A 19,736-nucleotide genomic window follows, 5' to 3' on the forward strand; every position below is an offset into this window, starting at 1 on the left:
TCTAAACAAATTATGCTTGTTTATTCCAACTGTGGAAAGATAACCATACAGTTTAAACATGCCACAGTGCTTGGGGTGATTTTGTGTCTACTGAGTCACTGCAACAGAAAAGAAGTAAGAAAATGTTTGGAAAACAGCAGACTGGCTCCTCAGAAAACATCTTCATGAATAGCAGCTGATGGGTAACTGTATTTTGCTCTCAACTGAGACTCAGAAAGACGGATGGAAAAATGTACTCCTAAAATCTACATTTTATAAAAGAGAGGAGAAAAAGGTTATCATATGTGACTAAACAAATCCAAAATAAATTAAAACATGTTAAATAACTTTTTCTTTGCGACAATTCAAGGACAATTTTCAAAATGCACCATTGCCATTTTATCCAGATCACAGCACCCCATTCAGAAGGGGGCAAGCCAAGTCCCATATGGAAGTCTGAGATCTGGGAGCAGAACTAATAAAATCTGGAAGTACAGAGTCTATTCTCTGTGTATCTGCCATGACAGGAACCAGTCTGAGAGTCACATGGCCAAATGACTCTGCCTTTAGGTAGGGAAGGAGAACCAAGACCCAGGACAGTCCTTCAGCCCAGCACCAGTGCAGGGTCAATAGGACATTGCACAGCTCTAGTTAGAACCTCAGTAAAATCCCAGTGCTATTGGTCAGGATGTTCTCTCCAGCTCCATTCAGAACAGGTAAAATTAACAGAGCTCTTTTGAGGACAGGAAGTTTAAGGAAATCAAACTTCAAATGCCACTGATACATTTCATATGCTTCCAAAAGCGAACTCCACCCGTTCTGTCAGCTACTAAACTTCTGTCATTTTAGGATATTATTCTTTTAATATCCTCCTTACTACCTCAGAAAGAGACTGCACCTGTTCCCAGATCTGAACTTAACACATCCCACAGATTTCTCCCTCTCCTGCATTTAAGAGTCTAGACAACTATGTATATACTCACCACACAGAAGAGTGTCCTCTTAAATCACTAGGGTTTTTCCATAACAGGAGAGAAATTAACAATAAAAAAAATAAAACAGGTTCCAGGCAGACAGACTTTGAGTACTGCAGAAATCTTTTATTGGCAGACAGCACAAAACATCATGCACTAAACTTGAGAGTGAGCACTGAGTCTGCCCCCAATGGCATTGATCTCATTATCAAACACACAAAGCTGCTTCTGGTTCAGAGCCAGCACGAGCTGCACAACATGTTCCCAAAGTTATTTAGTACATCACAGGCCAGAGAGTAGACAAAGATGGACAATGCTGTGCTCGCCTTCTCATCAAATAGCAGATTTCAGGCACCCCAGGTGAAAACAGCTTCATTACAGATAATTTATTTCAAAGCAGCATAAGTATCTCCACAGGTAAAGAAACCGATTCTTTTTGCAGTGTTGGTAAAGAGCTCACAGGTTTGTCACCTTCAGAGATTTCAAGTAAACAGAAGCAAATGAGCTGCCAAAGCTCCTCTCCTCATTTGTGTCCCTAAAATTAGTATAGGCGTACAAGATTCTGGTACTACACGATAGTCCTGCTGTGCTCCTGATATCAGACAAAATGCCACAGAGCACTTTGCAGCAGAGCTCATCACCAGTGCAGCCTCCAGCCCTCTGGTAATAAGAATCCCAGTTCCACCACCAACTCCAGTGCCATCACAACAACCTCATAGGCGGTGGCTCACTCTCAGCCTACTAACACACACCGCAGCCCAGAGCACCTGCTGACTTCCTGAGACTTGCTACCTTTACCTGGACATGCTGGGCTTTCCCTGTTTCCACGTGGATTTTCACAGTTTTCTGACATCTCAAGACAGACAAGAAAAGTGAAATGCGAGAAGAAGAATGACAGAGAAAAATGAGGACTGATACAAACAGTCTGGAAGATAAAATGCCTCCAAGTTTATCCTGCAGCTTTCCTGCACAGTGAGAGAGTCTTATTCCGTAGTGTTGCTGCCTGATCTCAGTTCCTAGAAATCTTCTTGAAACGATAAATCACATTATCAGTCCCAAGTAAGAACACGCAGCAAAGCTGGACCTTAACCACTGCACAAAAAAGACCACTCCACTGTAGAGATCATCTGTAGCTCAGGAAAATTCTCTCTAACCCTGGCTCTGCCAAAGCTGCGCCCACTTGTGCATATGAATTCCTGTGTAGTCATATATTTACACACCTCACATACATGTGATCTCTTGTATCCATTCAGAACACTTACGTACAAAGTGGTGCTTATCTCCTCATCTCTCTGTATCATAAGCTCTTCGCTGTTCTCATGACAAGAAGGAAACATACTCAAAAGTGTAAAGTTAGGGCACAGAAGAATGGATCTAAAATAAAGGCGGAGAAAAAAAAAAAAAAAAAAATCAGAAAAGAGCTGGATGTGATACAATTAGAAAGAAACATCCTGGGCAAGAAAAGTCTATTTCTGTAAATAGGCTACTAGGAAAAAGAAGACCAAGAGTTGATTTGCTGATCATAGGGGAGAAAGCTGTCAGAAGATATGCAAGAGGCCAAGGAATTGAATTCACGTGATCAGTTTGCTAACACTAGTAGTACCAACAACAGATGGGTTAATGGAGCTGCCTGGAAGAGCAAAAAAGACATCAGAGAGTAGTAGCTGGATGTTTTCAGTTCAGCTGGTCAGGCTAATTTCATCATGGGATACTTGAAGGAGTAGGTGAAAAACAATGTTACAAGGATTAGCAGTTCTCCCTCAGAGCGCATGAATATCAGATGAGGTCTAGGAAAAGGGAAAAAGAGCGATATCATGCTCTTATTTAAAAGAGGTGAATGGAGGGGCTAGGGAATTTCAGACCAATTTGTGTAAATACCATAGCAGCAGTACGGGTTTGTATCTCAGACACTGTAGAGACACACTCCAGAAAGGGGTGATAGGGAGACATAATGAATTTTATAAAGATAAATGACTTAATATATTAAAAAAAAAAAAATCTCAGAGATGGCTTCAGGAGGAAAACCTTTTTAAAGCAGGCAGGAAAAGCAGCAAATAAACAAACTCCTTCAAAGATCTTCAAAGAAGAGGGAGAAAGAGACAGAGAGATGAGTAAAAGCCAATAATGGATTTGCCAAGAACAAGTCACGTCAAAGTACTGTAATTTCTTTCTTTGTCAAAGAAGCAGACGTGGAAATAGAAAAGAATAAGTGCACATCATCTTGACTTACTAAGGCTTTTGGCACAGTCTTTCATGATATTCCCTAGCACAAATAGGCTAGGGAAATACAGCCCAGATGAAACTATTGGAAGATAGAGAACTACTACAGAATTAGTTACTAGATATAGGTAGAGAATTAGTTGGGAAAAAAACCTACATGTTCAAACCCAGAAGAATGCCACTGTCAGAGTGAAGGACACAAAGACTGGGTAGAGAGATCTGCAACAATCTGGTTTCACCTCAGGTCTCCTGCTGAATAATTTTCTGGGCAGCCTGAACATGGGAATGCGAATTTATTGCACCCACAGGTGACAGAACTCTAACAGGGCACAAACTGTTTGGGCAACAGAACTAATCAGACCCAAACCACAACCAGCCCACCTTGCTAGTATGTCTTAGCCATCACTTCAAATGCCAGTGTCTTCCAGGTCCTCCTTGAAGGGCTTTGCAAGGCCCTCTGAGCAAAAGGTGGGGAGAAATAGGAGGGCAATGGAGTTGATTTATGTGCTTGAGGTTACTCTAGGTTCAAGGAAAACTGTAAAACATATGGAATGCATTTCAGAAAGGTAGATGTTGAGAAAAGAGATAGGAAAAGAAAAAGAAAATGGAAAAATCAACCAAATAGTATTTATATTGGTCATTTTCCCTGTCCTATCCCAACCAAGAGGTATGATGGAGCTCTTCATGAGAAACTGAATAGCAAAGAATAGACTGTAGATAAACACAGTTTATTTGTTCTTATCTATGCAAAATCATAGAGACATTATTTTAAAAAATATTTTTATTTGTCTGGTAAAAGATAAAAACTAGCCTCTGTTTATTAAGCAAGTAAGCTTTGCTCACCAGTAGTTCAGCTGAATTTTAAAAGTGAAACAACACAGAAGGAATTTACTTCCACTTAAACTTGGGCAGGGATGCTTCTCTTTAAAGTACACATAATTTTATTATGATTATTGAACTGGTGCTTTACCTGCAGCATTCACTACCCAGAAGCCACTGCTTCCCACAAATGAACAGCAAACACCAGTAACACGGACGTGTGCATTTTGCACTGGATCGGGTGAAGCAAATGAAGGAAGCTAATTGAGGCTCCTGCCTCAAGATTGCTTTTACTGCTCACATCCAGCTGAGTTTAGAGCGCAGCAGCAAGCAAAGGGTATAACAAAAGACTTTCAGACAGGCAATTTGAAAATGTAATTGGTTGAAGTCGTTGTCAGTGCCAACAGGGGCACAAGTTTATGGGACACTTGGTAACAGAACACAAATACTACTTGTGTGAAAACTACTGTGCGTTTAACTACATGGAAATTAGCGTGTAGTGGCAGGCTGACAACACAGTGAGCACCGTATCATTACAAGATTATAGCCTTCCAAACCACAAGGCAAGAATACAGGTTATATGCTAATTCATTTTGGATCCTCTAAAGGTAATTACATGGCAATCTCCATGTAGTTACATGGTGTTTAATAGGAAACACTATTAACTAATCATATAATTAAAGAGTAATTGCAAGATACTCCTTCCTTGTGACACCCGTGGTGGCCAGATAAATTAAAAGTGATAGAACTTCACAGCATAACCTGTTCCTGTTACCAGACTTCAGGGCAATGTCATGTCTCTCAAGACATTGAAGTAGACAAAAGTCAGGCGCTAATCATTCACTCAATACACAGAAAACAGCACCTCATACCCAGAAACACTGTTTGTTTCCACAAAATTACCACAAACCTCACCATGATCTTGGTATTTTCCTCACTTGATTTTCTTCTTTCCTTTTTCTCCCTACTTCTGCCTATAATTTCAGTTTCTATAGCTTCTCAGTCACAGCCATCCTGTCTTTTCTCTCAGCATGTTTAATACACATGGAGTCAACCCTTGCTTCATTACCTTCACTTTTTTCCCATTCCTTCTTCAGTACTTTTGCTACTACTTTTTTTAATGTGAAAACTTCATTAACTTTTTCCTTCCTTTTCCTTTCCCCTCTTCTGCTTTCTTTTCCTAGGACTCTCATTGTTTCCTCTCCTTTTTGCAGAGGACACTGCCACGAAAATGATAAGTTATTGAAACTCTCCCCTCAGACTTTCCAGAGCCAGGACTGCAGCCAGCGAGGCTCCTCCATCTTTGTTCCGTTATCCAGGCATCATTTTTGCCTGGCTTCAGCAGAAGTTGCTCGCTGCTGCCACAGTCTTTTCCCCAGACCAACACTTAGACAACCTTTCTCGTGCTTCCTGACAGGTCACACCACTGACCACAGCAAAAGCTGCACAGCACAGCCAGCTGGAACGAGGTGGACAAGCAGTGCAGAATCGCTGCCCAATTTCAAAATGCCTCTCACGTGAACTACTGAAATTGCAAAAATGGCTTCATTCCAGAGTGAACTGAAAAATTGGAATTTCCCACAGAAGAGCATTAAAAATCCAGTAAATCAAAACACTTCATTCTTGTTTTCACTTTGTATTTTTTTCTGTCTTTCATCTTGTACCAACTAAAATTAATTATATAATACCATCATCTACAGCAAAATACAAGTAAAAAAAAAAAAAAAAAAAAAAAAAAATCCACATCCTCAGCACCATGCAGTTTCAATTAACAAGCATTTTTCCAAAGAAAAACTTCTGCGCAGAAGTTTCCAACCATATGCAATACTAAGCCTGTTTCCAGGACTTCTTCAGCCTTTTGGGGATGGAGACATCACCATTCAAAAATGTGAAAGCAAGTGAAACATTAGACCAATAAACTACTAAGAGCACAATGTGCAATCTTCCATGACTGTGAAAGGACTATGGACACTGTTTAGTTTTAAAATACCAAGTCCCATTCACTACTCTAATGAAGCCCAAAAACTTGGTAAGGAAAGAAATGCTCCCACTTTGAATTCTGTTAAAAAAAAAAAAAAAAAAAATAAAAATCTGCCTAATCAGAGCACAGCACCAGCAGGGAACAAAATTAAGATGGGTATGAATTCCAAAGAGAAGGAAAGCCCCTGCAAGCTCCACCACAGTAGATCACACACTAAGGTAAGAAAACTATGGGTGAGTACAGTGTTACAGGAACACTGGGAGACAGGATTAAAATTCTCTCCACAAAATCAGGGTAGACAAAAGAGAGCAAAAGTGATGATCAGTGGTGTCATTCAATACAACAAATGCTCTATTCTCACCTTTCACTTTTTTATGTCACATTTGTTCACGGCTTTTTATACAGGTCTAGAGCTGGATTTATGCAACAACAACCAAGGACCCCGGGGAGTCACTGTTATCCTAGAACTGCCCGCTGCAGTCATAAGAGTGAGCTGTGCACAGAGGGAAGAGAGACCAGATAAGTGCACAGGAAATTGATCAATTTGGTCTTTTCACTATGCTGGGCTTCTCTGACACCTTGGTGGGAAGATACATCTGCTTCTGTCCTCCCACCTGAGGGGCTTTGAAGAAACACAGCAGACTGGATCAAGTTAATTGTGCCAGTGAACCAGTGATGCTAGAAAGTGCCGCTCCTTTCAATAAACTTGGCCCACAATGTCTAACAGTGTAGCTACTAGTAGGGAAAATGCAATGCCTGAAAAGCTTGAAGGTAGAGGTAACATCTTTTGTTATGACCAATGGGCAGAGCTGGAAAGGCTGGACAAGCTTTTGGGTTTCTTCAGTTCTACAGCAACATCAGAATGGTGAGTTCATATATGAGCTTCTATTCCTTGAATGGCTACTTCTTGACCAGTTTTTCATGGCTCTTCCAGCTGACACCCTGAGATACTCCCTCCACCTGCAAATTTCACATTGCCTATGTTATTGGTCTACCACAACTGCAACCGTGCCAAGCAGAGGCCGCCTCACACTGCACTGCCATCACCTACAGGCTGAGACAGCTGTAAGTGCAGGTTGGTACCCAGTGTATCCCCTTGGTTACACCCCACTGTGAATTACAGGTCATGGGGCAGGGGCTGGATTTTGTGTGAGGGTATCGCACCCATGGCATTGCAGCTGTTAGCATGCCCAATTATACCATCAGCCCCAACTAAAGAATTTGGGGTGCTTGCATTTCTCTTTCAGCTAAATTTAGGTATATTTCCTAGTATATTTCCTAGTGTAATTGCTCAAAATACAGGTTCCGAGGGCATTGTGAAGCTAAAGAGAGGGGAAGAAAGTGAGAAAATAACTACTTTCACGGCCACTGCTACCTTGGCATTGTAAGGGAAGAGAGGCAGTAGGCAAACCAGACAAAGCTCTCCCAAGTCTCATGGCAGGTTTTACTTCCCGATCTCTGAGCACCTCACAGTCGCTCAGAAAGGAGAAAACAAAAGCCCGTGTCATGAGAGTTCCCTGAAAGGGAATGTGACACTGAAAAATTATGCCTGATTGTGAGGCATTTTGGCAGTGAAACAAGTCTGCCGGGCCAGCATTTTCACAGCACCCAGCCGTTCCCACGTGTTCAGCATTACACGGGCAGCTCGCTAGCTAACGGTGCCCTCCGAGCAGGGAGCGCATTAGCATACGGACTTGGCATCCAGGTTAGTCAGTGCTGACTCAAATGTCTGCACAATTAAGTAAAGCTAAGCAGGAAGCACGAGTAGCTCACAGTATTACTTCAATTTGGAGATAACAAAGACTTATTAATTAAGAACGGCAATTACTAGAGTAAAAGAGGCTATGAACTCTTTCTTTCCACTATAAAAGTCTGTATACGAGTCTGCATGCCATGCTGACATTGACACTTTTCAGAAAGGCAATTCCATTTTATTAGCATTCAGAAATAAGCTTCCAAAGCAGACTGTGGCTTAGCAGAAGACACTGTAGTGCAGAGATTATTCTCTCCATCACTGCTTCTCTTCCCATGAACATTGGGAGCATTATGACCCAGTCTCACAACACCCACTTCAGCCCCGAAGTTGTGACATTGGTGCCTGCTTTCTCCTCACCCTGCGCAGCTCTGGGTCAGCAGCTTTAGCAGCTGTGGAGCTATTGGATTCCAGATGAAACCCAGGAGGGAGCAGAAGAGAGGAGCAGCACTGCTCCTCACAGGCGCAGAGCATGTAATTCTCTGAGCTCCCAAAACAACTTTTACTCACTGATCTGATTAATTTCAAATATCCATTATCTCATAATTTATTAAATAGTTACAGAGTCTCCAGAAACCCTGGGGATACTGTGACTAAGGACCAGCCAGCAGCTGGTGAAATGTAACAAGCAAGGTCAGAACCAGGTGCACGAATGTCAAACAGAAACCTGCTGGAGATTGGAAAACTGGTGCTTTTCTAGTTGGTGTGAACAGTCAGTCACCCTGGGACCTCAGGCTGGAAAGGACATATAAATGAAAGGCACAAGAACCTGAGGATGAACTTTAAGAACTGTATTGAACATAAGATCACTCTGAGCCAGTATTAGCGCTTGATTTTTTTGCTGTCACCTTCATTTTCATTTGCTTAGAGAGATAGTCACATTAAGAAATATAAAATGTGTTTTAAAGTATTTGCCCTTTTGAGACACATATCTGCCGCATTTTAGACACTCTGACCTCTTTTCCCCCCCTAGAAATAAAGTCAGGAAAGGCCACTGATGACTGAATTCTCTCTTTATAGCATCAGCTGGTGCCACCTGAAGTCTGTGAGAGCTGTTTGAAAGGTGTCACAGGAGAGGAACCTTATGGTGCCTGAAGTCATCTGTTTTCAAGCTGTGTAAAAGCATTTTGCTCTTCACAGGCATTTCCCAATTCTTGCTTAGCTTTAATTATCTCAAATTGTGCAAATACACCAAGAGCTCACACAGTCAGTTCCTTTGTCACTGACTCAGATCGCTATTTTGATAATGCACCCTCTGCAATGCTGTGTAAATCAGCAGGTTAGAGAAGAGACTTCAGGATTTAAAACTTTCAATTAATTCACACCGGGCAGAAGAATCAATACCCAGCAAAAATCTCTAGGTGCCCTGACAGGGCATATGCAGACTGTGCCAACTTGATAATTATAATTTCTTTAGTAGATAGGCCATGCATATAAGGAGGTATATCATGCATGAAAGCATATTGGAAGCAAAGAGGCTGTAACTTCCTCATCAAATCCCCAAATTACAAGGAAGTAACCTTGAAACACAAATCCAGGCAGTGAAAAGCTCTAAGAAACCACATCTCAGCATGGAAAAGACAAAAGTATTGGTAACAGACATCAGAAAAATCTGGATGACAGGACTGCAGGCTAAGGCCATCATTCTAATGCAAAATCATAAAGCAAATCTAGGTACTGGTTTTGACTCTTTAAATTATTCAGAGTCAATAGTGACCTTCCAGGACTGGGTTCCCTGTTCAGCATTTCACTGTCTTACTGTATTGAAAAGATATTTTCCCTGACCTTTGCAAAGTTTTGTCCACTGCCTGTTATCTTGAGAGAAAATATAGGTATCGACAGCAGATACAAAGGGAAAAATAAGAGAAATTAATCCCAAAGGTATTTTCTCACTTCTCTGAAAACAAACAAACAAAAAAAATTATCTCAAACATAAATTCTTGATTTTTTAAAAAATTATGCATTAAACAGTATGTGCTTATTAATAAATTACAAGGCAAACAGATGTAGAAGTCACTTTCAGTGTGTTGTTGAAGGTGTTTATGTCAATGAGACATGCAGAAGAATTTTTAAATGATTGTTTGCATGAGATAAATACTAAAATAAGGGCATAGTAAGCAACTTCAAAATAGAAGTGATGGATTGTTCCCTATTGTTCTGAGAGAACATCTGGCAGTATTTGTTCATACACACTTAAAGTGACCTTTCCTCATTAGAAGAGATTTCCACTCCAAGTTTCCAAACCAATTGCTTGACAGCCCTCTATTCCATGAAAATTACGAGTCACACCTAGATAGCTAAATTGATATAAACAACATCATTTTAATAGAAGGAGTATTCTAATTGTTCTATGAAAACAATAGTAAATCACAAACTTCTTTCTTCTTTTACTATCACTTGTATATCAGAAAAAGTAACAGTATTCGACCCACAGGAACTTACTGTCATAATAATGGTGGTGAGAAGAAAAGAATGCAAAGGTGTTGGCAGCAGCCCTCTTCTTAGAGGGTTGAAGTGAGCCAAGACACAGACTTCTTGTTTATCACTGCAAGAAAAAGGTCCTGGTTTATTCCTCTTTACAGCTCACCCATCCTGACTCCAACTATTCACTGCCTCTGGCTGCAGCAAGCTCCTGCAATAGGTTTCCCTTGCAGTCTCTGACTGCTGGTTATTTCCTGCTAAACTGTGACTGCAGGAATCAGTTTGCAGACTCTGACTGCAGGCTTTCACCCAGCTAGACCGTGACTGCAGGTTCCAACAACAGGCTCTAACTGCAGACCCAGACTGACCTCACAGCAGCAATTCTCTCTCCCCAGGCTACTTCATGATCTTCTCATTCCCTCTTCCTCAAGGTTCCTCCTCCATGATTCTTCCTCACTAGCTCACTCACTCCCTTTTATCTCACTCATCCTCATTGGATATAGCTGTGACTCATCAGGGGTGAGGCTGTATTGGGTAATTAACACAGCTGTTACTTATCAGGGATTAGGTCACCTGTATTCCCTTCTTCTACACAAAGGATTAGGAAAATAGAACTCTTCAAAAGTGGTGAGTTTTGGCTTTGATTTACTTATTTCAGCCGAAGAACGTATCTCTGATCTTACAGCTCTTTTGGAAGTACATTTTGTTCCCCAAGACAAACTTCAGGTTGCCAAGGGGGACAGCAGAAACCTGTGCCACATGTGAAGCTGAAGGCAGTGATGCCCAAGTGCTGGCAGTTAGCAGGGATGCACAGCCAGTTATGCAAAGTAAATATGACAGCACAGAGGCTTCAAGTGGAGCATTACTAGGCCCACACATAATTAAATGTACCAAGTATTGTGTCCTTACACAAAAGTAGCTCCACAAATGCCTTACTTCTGTATGCATGCTGGAATTGCAGGCACAGAGTGATCTGGGCTGAAAAATCTTCCTCTTTTGGTAGGATGGTTTGCATTCCTTCTTACAGTCACATTTACATCTCTTCACAGGCATTCAGTTAGTTCAGGCGTGTTCATTCTCCAGAGCAGAGATTCTTTTGTATGCCAAATTTGAGTACGTGGGTATTTTCAGTAGAAACATCATACCTTCGAGATATGCAGGCATCAAGTATTCAGGATGTAAATGAAGATTACATCTTGGTACAAACTGTATTCAAGGCAATCATACTGGAGACCAAGATAATTCCAGCCCTTTCGAGTATTTTTTAATTATTATTACAAAATTGGGCTAAAGCCCAATTCTCCTTCTCTGAATGACAATTACCTGAGCCAAGCCATGATCTGTGCCATCTCCTCATACTCCATTTTAGCAATATAACAGAGAGGATTTCTCAGCCAGAAATTTCTTTGTCTCTACTGCTAAAGTTTGTTTCGTATTTGTTTCCTTAGGAGAAGAAGACTACTACTAAAGAAGAAGTTCTACTTCTACTGTATTTATTCGCTTTGTAGATCTCAGAGGAAGACCCCAGGGGCATCTGATTAAGCCATCTCCAAACTGGACAAAAAGAACAGAGGTTGCAAGGCAGAATCTCTTACTCAGTGCCTTACTGAGCTACAGCATGTGTACTTTACAAAGGGGGAGGAGGAGGATTACTCTCTTTTCCTTTTCAAAATCACATTATTAATATAAGCTAGGTAAAAATAATGTTATATACGTACATTGTCGTGTTTCATGAAATGTAAATTGCAAGCTTGTAGATGAGAATGTTATATAAATATAGTCACAATCAATTAGTTGAATTTAGAAGCAATTATACATGGTATATATCCTATTACTATACACTTAGAAAAATATCTGAGGTAATTGCAAATCTATTTATTTTTGTCACAGGATTTTAAGTTAGCACACGTAATTTTAACAATGGCCTGGTATACAATAGACCAAAATTTAGAATAAAAATCCTTAAGCAATGAGATGCAACTCATTCCAGTTTGAAAATCAAAGCCTTCATATTAACCAATTCTGTTTTGAAAATGTAAAGAAAATGTACATATATTTTAAAATAACACATAAATGTCTTGGAAAAAAGTCTGTATTAACATATTGTATAGGTAGGCATATAAATCTGAAATTACCAAGGAACATAAGTTTCTTGGCATCTGTCATACAGATAAAGCCAAGAAAAATAAGGGCGTTTTCTGGTAAAGAACTAAATTAGTGGAATCCACTTCAAATGACTATACTGCTTGGGTTGGTACATTCTGAAAGTCTTCGCCCAAATGCTGCTGCCAGTTCCAAAGCCTCCTGCTATTTAGAACTTAAGACCTAGTTCAATGTTCTCTGTTGAATAACTGAGACACTTAAAGAAAGCATAGAAAGAGTGAACCAGGGAGGTTTAGTTGGTTGTTTTTATTTTGTTTCGGTTTTGGGGGGTTTTTTTAAGAATGAAAGGCAGAAGAAAAGTCAATGAAAAGGAAGTCACTGACTTTTCATGGGGAAAATTTTCTATGAACAAAAGCATTCATATCTTATGTATCTGCCTCTCTGTGAATGCAGCTTACATGCTTTGTGTGTTTAGCTACAAAAAAGTACTCTAGCAAATTTCTAAGAAACAGAAATCAGAGGATTTTTTAAATCCTCTTCCTGTTGAAGATAATCAAGAAATAAACTGCTATGTGCTACTTCATTCTGTTACAGCCACTCAGAAAACCAATCTTGTCAATGGAGCAGAAGAACTAGGCAATGGTAGTCACCCCGCCACAAAACTGCTTGCACTGAAGAGTTTAGCACTGTGACTTTGAACTGATGTGAAAAAAGTGACTCTACACGACACAACAGCTCAGCACCATAACTCTGATTTCTAAGGTGCTTGCAATGCAGAATGAACCTTACAGGTAAAATCCCTGCCCCCAAGTCACTTACTTCCTTTCATATTAATAAAGGCTGTTATTTCATCCCCTAATGGAGTAGTGAGAATAAAGTTATGAAAGGATACACCTCGTTTTGGGAAGTTATGTCAAGGAGGGTGATTCTCACAATCATTGTGAGAAACAAGAATCACGTTTCTCTTTGAAAGGGAATAACTAGGTCAGATTCTTAACTCAGAGAATTACTGCATTAGTTCCAAGTGTGAGAGCTTTGCTGTACAACCACAACTTTGCACTTTTGTTCTTCCTCGCCTCCTAATGAAAACATGCCGCTATTAGGACATTTTTTCTTTAAAATCCCCTGCAGTTAGTTTGCAAACACAGAGACTTCTGTGTTATCTCTGTATTTCTCCTAGTCCTCAGCTTTGCATGCAGAACTTCATCCCCTGTTGAAATTGTCACCACGCTCCCCTTCGATGCAGTGCAGCACCCAACAGACCATACCTGACACATACGTCTTGCACCAGTTCCAAGGAAGGGGCAGGAAGAGCTGGGCCACAAAAGGGAGCTGTAACACCTGGATTTGATTTACAACCTCCAGAGCATTAAACAGTGAAAGCCATATGGAAGCAGCAGGGATGGGCTCCATGGGCTCTGGGAGATGAGCCTTGCTCAGCCTGTCACTGAGCCCCAGCCCTGGGGTCCACTCCTAGCCCAATGTCTCCCAGCGGGTACCTTGGTTAGGAAAATTTCTCATACCAAGAAACAAAGCACCTCCATTTTACAGCTCTTTCTCAGTGAATTAAGGAGGCTGATTTTTCCCTTTCAAGAGGAGGGTTTGTGTTTCGAGCCCCTGTAATGCAAGGAAAGGGGTTGGTCAAGGTGTACAGAACAAACACCAAGATGAACACAATGTCTTGCAGTCCATGTGAGCGACCCTTTAGCAGGACCACCCCAATCCCTGCCCCCAGCTGGGAAGAGCCAGCAGGGCCCATGGCAGAGCAGCACTGCCCACACGTGCGTTGTGAGGAGCTAGAAATAAATATATTTCAACTGCATCTGACCCTCTGAAAGCAGTGTGATCTTCTGTTGTCAGATCACTTGACATTGCTTACACCAAGACTACAGCATAAGAAAGCAAAATGACAAACATTGGTAATGAGCAGCTAATACAAGCTCCTGGATGAAGGCTTTGACAGTATTTCTGCTCTTGTGGAACCTCTGCTTCACAAGATGATCTTTGAATGTAGCTCATTAAAAGAGCAAAAATGCTCAAAACTCCCTTCAAGGAAGCAAGGCTTAAAGTGAGCCAGGAAAAGATTTCCTGGGCAAGATGATGAATCAGTAGAACTTCTGCAGCACATGCCTCCCCCATGCACACACAGAGCTCTGCACCTCAGGCTGGAGGCCAGTCAATGATTTTTGGACCATGTGCCAAAATAAACTCACATATGTCTTAGGGGAGAAAATCCCTGGAGGTTAAAATTCAGCAGTTTCAAGGGCTGAATCTAATAGTTTTTGTACAGTCATGACAAAAAATTGATCTTAATCAAAATGAAGCAATCCCCTTGAAGAGTTTGGCATTTATTGCTAGGAAACTTCACTGCTGCTGTCTTGTCAAGCTGTTAACTGGCCCTCTGCAGACACAGTGATCCAGCTCTCCCCAACACATCACAGGAGTGAAATGAATTCTTTTTTTACAACTAGGGAGTAGCAGTCATTGTACTTCTAATTTGCAGAGATCATTATTAAGAGCCTGACTCTGAGATACAGGCAACTTACCTTCTCTATGCTACAATGCAAACAACAAATCTACCTCCCTGCAATTTATTTGACCCCTTCTGCTCCATGGATGGCAGGCTCCATTATTTCATATTTTACTGGCACTAAGATAGAGAGTAGAGGTTATAGAAAATATGCATTTCATATGGCCCATCAGAAACTATAAAACTGTATCATAAACAATTTTCTGAGTTTTTTTTTCTTAGTTGAACATATTCAACACTGCTGATTTTTAAAAGAAAACAGCTCTTTTAAAGATTATGAATACAACTTTCAAAATAACTTGAAGACCAATAGAAGCGTTAGAAACATCTTCACATTTTGCTCCAAATCATGCTTGACAAGTGTACATAAGAATAGTAGAGGTTTATTCAAAACTTAAAAGGTACTTAAACAGAAACCAACCAAATGTGTACTCCTGCTTTTGCAGTTGAACCACATCAGGAGAGGTACTGATTCCAAGATGAACTTGCTTCTGCCACTGCCAAGCTGTCAGCAACAGTGGTAGCACTTCTTGGATGATGTATTTTAAGAAGGGGAAAAAAGAGTTATTGGGCAGAAGCAAATCACAGCCAGATAACAGAGAATATGTGAGAGGAAAACTCTGCAGACACTAAGGCCAGTGAAGAGGGAGGGGCAAGAGATGCTCCAGGCACCAGTGCAGATTCCCCTGCAGCCCGTGAGGAAGACCATGGTGAGGCAGCTGTCACCCTGCAGCCCAAGGACATCCAAGGTGGAGCAGAGATCCGAGCAGAGATCCACCTGCGTGGTCCATGGAGGACCTCATGCAGGACAGGTCACTCTGTGGGAAGCCCATGCTGGAGGAGGCTCCTGGCAGGACCTGTGGTGCCATGGAGAACCCACACTGGAACAGTTTGTTCCTGATGGACTACACCACATGGAAACGACCTCCACTGGAGCACTTCACGAAAAGCTGCAGCCTATGGAAAGGACTCACTTTGGAGAAGTTTGTGGACGACTGCCTGTCTCCTGCTGGAGCAGGTGAAGAGTGTGCAGAGTCCTCTCCCTTATGAAGAAAGTGCAATAGAGACAACACGTGATGAACTGACTAGAGCTCCCGTTTGCAGTCATCCTATGCGTCTGCTGGGGAGAAGGTAGAGAATTCAGGAGTGAAGCTGACCCCAGGAAGAAGGGAAGGATGAATGAAAAGTGCTTCAAGATTTGGGTCTATTTCTCATCATCTTATGCTGATTTGTTTGGTAATAAATTAACTTTGGCAAGTTCTGCCTGTGACTGTAACCAGTGAGCAAACTCTCCCCTGTCCTTTTCTTGAGCCACAGGCCTTCCATTATATCTTCTCTCCCATTTCATGTTCATATATAACTTGGCAGGCTATTTCCTCATACCATTTTGTTGACCCTTAGCTGTCTCTGTGTCCCAAGAGGCCCAAGTAAGTCCTTAATGAGGGTGGACAGCTCTGCCACACTCTCACAGCGCCCACGCAGAGATCCTTCCAAAGCAACAGAGGCACAAGGGTAAGGTGTCATTTCCAGAAGTCATTCTGAGTGCAGGATTTTATCTTGGGAACGTAACACTTGAGAATTATTTGTGTTGCCTACAAATACCACTGCATTACTCAAAAGCAAAGCAAATCAAAGCAGAGATCAAAGCCTGCAATAACTGCAAGGTCTGCCCCAGGTGCAGAACATGAACACGGTTCCAGAGTTGCACAGAGCAATAAACAGAACAGCAGCAGCTACCAAACACTGACCAGCACCAGCCCTGGCAGGGACATCACAAAGTCTGATAAGCAGCACCAATGCACCATGGAATAAAGAGATCTCTGTTTTCCCAGGGAGAGCAGATAGCAACATGAAGAACAAACATTTGAGTGAGTCACTTCCTGTGTTAGTGACATGCAAACCAATGGTCTAAAGGTTCAATGCTGACACAGTTCAGGGTGTGACTTTTCCCAACAGCAAATCACAGAATGAATTTGGAGTTCACTTAAGAGGCAAAAACTGCTGTTTGAATGCTGCTGGCTCCTCCAGGCCCAGCACAAGAATGTACTGCATCCAGAACTTGGGTTCAGCAGGTGCATTTTCATGATCCTTAACCATAACCATTAACTCATGTGGTTTTCAATTCTAAGGATTGCATTTTACCTGCCACAGGTCTTTTTTTTTTCCATACCAATGATAGTAAGGTTAAGTAAAGAAATTCATGTACTCAAAGAAAAAGAGCTTCATGTTGCTTGTGGGTTTGTATTCTCAAGGTATGATTAGCAACCGGTTAGAAGAATTCCAATCTGACTATTCAAATTATGTCCAATTGGTATCTTGCCTTCTGGTGACTGTAGTTCTTGAAAACTAACCAGAAAATAAAGAACAACCCTATTGCTGACCATTTTGTTTTAAAGAAGATGATATAATCTCATGTCAAAGCACAAAATTCCCTCTAGGAGCCCCTGTACATAAAACTTTTTATCTTTATCTGAGGAACCAACAGTAGTGAAGTACTAGAAATCTTATAGAAAAAAAAAAAAAAACTGGAATAGAATGAAACTTCAAGTTACTGCATATTAAAGCTCAGGTGCAATCATTCAGCAAGGTATTAAAAATTTTCCTGACACCTGGTATCATCTAAGTGTAAGGCAAAGTGCTTTGCAGAGATTATGTATCTTGTTATTGCATTCAACTTCAGCTCCTGTGGTAAAGACAGCTAAAATGCTAACTTTAATAAATGATCATCCTGGGATGGCACATTATCTGATGTGAAACAGACTGACCAAGGACTGAGACATCCCATTCCTCAAGGAATATTCTGTATCCACTGTTTTCAACTATTCACTTGCAAATACATTTTTCAGTTGCTTCCCTAAATTGCAGAAATAGTGTCACAAATGAGGGGTCATGAGGCTCTGCTGAGTCTTGTCACCTCTCTGAAGCAGCAGGACCAACACAACCCCAGGGTGCCAGGCATGCCAGGTCATCTGGCTGTACTTTTCTGGCAGAAGAAGGAAAGATACATTCCCCATTTTATTTCTAACCATATATTGTTTTATTTCCCTTCATATGCCAGTCACATTTACGAGCAAATAAAACATCCCTACCTTTGCCCTGACCCAGCTGCCTTTATTAAAAATGCAACTTGGCTTACATTTTTTGCCGGGCCAAACAAATTCTTATTGCTTCCTGGCATGAGGTCATTCCAGGCCAATACTGGTACATCATCTCTCTTTCCTCCTGTCACCTGCTACTGCAGATTGATACTTAGGATTCTATAGACAGACACTGATGGGGAATAATACATAACTTGTCTGAGTCATATTCTTTGTGAAAATGGTAGACCTTTTCAGACAGTGGAAAGCAATCCATTGCAACAGCAAAGACCTTGTCCAAACATCTTAAAACACTATTACCTTCTTTGAAAAGCATATTGTTAAAAATCTACAAATGGAAGTATTTTAAATAAATTGCTCTAGAGCATGATGTTTTCAATGTTCATGAGTGGTAAGCACTAAATAATTAACAGGCATTTTATCAGCAGCTTAATTTTGTTTTAATGAAGATGCATATCCCATCAGGGTAACGAAACCAACAATCCACTGAGACAGTGACTGTAATTTCCCATACTAGCCCTACAGGGAAGAAGGTATTCAGTATCAAACAGCTCTGTTGTTTCTTTCTCTAGAGGAATAACTTTCTGGATGCATTACTAATAGACAAGGAAAACTGCTTTACAAAAAGAGGTTTATTTGCACTATCAAGAAATTAAGACAAAAGTGATGCAGCACTGTCTGTGTTAATAAGAAATGCATTTTTTTAAAAAAGTGCTAACAAGCTGCAACTCACAGGCTTTCTAAAAGTTTAGGATATTAAGACATTATAAAAGAGATGCCAGTAGTGCTAGCACTCATGAACAAATGTGGGGTTGGTTTTCAAAGACAAGGTGTATTTTCCCAGCCTTTGAACACTTGTTTTAACAACTAACTCCAAAATAGCCATTGGGCCCCATTATCCTGCAGAGGGAACTGCAGAGTGCAAACCCAAAACCTCCATTTGACTCCATCCCAAATGTAGTTAATTAGAGGCCACAAAGTACCACAGACAAAAACCCGTTTACATGGAAATTCTTCCTCTAAAATGAGACATGTAGAGATTTCCCAATTCAGCAAATAAGTCAGTGTGGAAATTCATCCTTGCCTGTCTGACCAGCCACAGACTCACATCACCTTCAAATGCCTACTGCTGAGCAGGAGAGCATTCAGGCTCCTGAACTTAACACTTTTAAGAGAAAAAATATTTGCAACATTTACACAGTGGACAAACATTCCAAAATTACATCCACCAAATGTGGGTTTGCTAAATAAGATCGTTTCTCACCCTGTTTACTCTTCCTAAATATGCAGCAAAACTGGGCTTTAAAAATATATTCTAGCATTCCTTCTGTAATTATTTGGGGGAAAAAAATTGTCCCTAGAAGTAAAAAGTACTTATAAGCATCATTAGAAAGTCATAAGCTAGCTTTTCAGAAAAAATAACCAGAAGTTTGTGTTTTTAATACAGACCTTGTTTAGTAACAGGAAGCATACATGGCGTAGGCAAGTGTAGGGAGTCTCCCGCCTTTCTCTCAAAGAAACAAGAAAACCTCTGGACCACGGGAAATAACACAAATTTTAGACAATCCCAGTGGTATGAGGGAAAACACTTCAAATAAATCTGTAAGGCCTCAAAACAATGTTAAAGGACAGCAGATGTTCTTCCCCCCACTAGCTTGTTCAGAGACTCACACACTCCCTTAGAAGAAGTCCCTTATTTGCATTGATTAAAGTGGGCATTCAGATCCAGACTCATACAAACAGAGAAACTGAGACAAATAGGTGCATAAGGAAGGACAGGCTGTGCCTATCTTCTTGCTGAAAAACACCCACCCTCTCTGAATACACAAAAATAATGGAAAAATACAGACCTTTGAAT

At 40.9% G+C, this 19,736-nt stretch overlaps 1 long non-coding RNA gene across 1 annotated transcript; it reads right to left on the bottom strand.

Annotated features, from left to right (window-relative positions):
- Window positions 1-6,527: 6,527 nt before the first annotated feature.
- On the bottom strand, window positions 6,528-10,590 carry LOC120754429 (uncharacterized). The gene is made up of 3 exons (XR_005701438.2): window positions 10,516-10,590; window positions 10,169-10,271; window positions 6,528-6,933 (listed from the first exon to the last, which is right to left on the bottom strand). It is a non-coding gene; the product is annotated as an uncharacterized LOC120754429 (long non-coding RNA).
- Between the last annotated feature and the right edge of the window lie 9,146 nt (window positions 10,591-19,736).

The sequence above is a fragment of the Hirundo rustica genome, chromosome 6, assembly GCF_015227805.2.
Source record: "Hirundo rustica isolate bHirRus1 chromosome 6, bHirRus1.pri.v3, whole genome shotgun sequence".
Taxonomy (NCBI): domain Eukaryota; kingdom Metazoa; phylum Chordata; class Aves; order Passeriformes; family Hirundinidae; genus Hirundo; species Hirundo rustica.